We start from the raw sequence: 865 nt of genomic DNA on the forward strand, positions 1-865 counted from the left end.
CTAAAGAAAGAGATGCCCATGAACATACAAGAAGCCTATAGAACTCCAAATAGACTGGACCAGAAAAGAAATACCTTCCGACACATAATAATCAGAACAATAAATGCACTAAATAAAAATAGAATATTAAAAGCAGTAAGGGGAAAAGGTCAAGTAACATATAAAGGCAGGCCTATCAGAATTGCACCAGACTTTTCACCAGAGACTATGAAAGCCAGAAGATCCTGGACGGATGTCAACATCTATCAATATCGCACTTACTCTGGTCTTATATATGCAGCCTTTTCTAAGAGTGATAATGTCATAGCCTGCAGGCCTTCTGGTATTCTGGGTTGCACATTTTCTTTTTGGATGTTCCCTGAGACACAGAAAATTTCAAAATAGAATAGTTTCTAAACTTTTGGCATGGAAAAGATTTGGTATTAATTTTTCATAATATATCTGTGGTCAACTGAAATACCTATAATTTCCATTTATTTGATTACACTCAAAAACATTAAGTCCCAATGAAAAGAAAACATTTTTCTTTTCTTATAACATTACTGTAATTACTTATTTTGGAACTATGTGTTAGTTGGGCACTACACAACTTCTTGGATTTTTAATCAAATAGACATTGTACCAGCATTTCCAGTTCTACATGGGTTGTTCTATGCTCATCATCAGAGCTGTGGCCCAACCCCAGCTTCAAAATTGCATCCTTTTAATGGACTATATTCTCTAGTGTTGAAATGGGCATCCACTCTTTTTTTTTAACTTTTTTTTCTGATTAAATTTTTTATTAGATAATTTCTTTATATACATTTCAAATTGTATTCCCTTTCCTGGTTTCCCCTCCGAAAACCACCTATCAGTTCCCCTTTCC

This window comes from Mus caroli, chromosome 1, assembly GCF_900094665.2.
Source record: "Mus caroli chromosome 1, CAROLI_EIJ_v1.1, whole genome shotgun sequence".
Classification (NCBI taxonomy): Eukaryota; Metazoa; Chordata; class Mammalia; order Rodentia; family Muridae; genus Mus; species Mus caroli.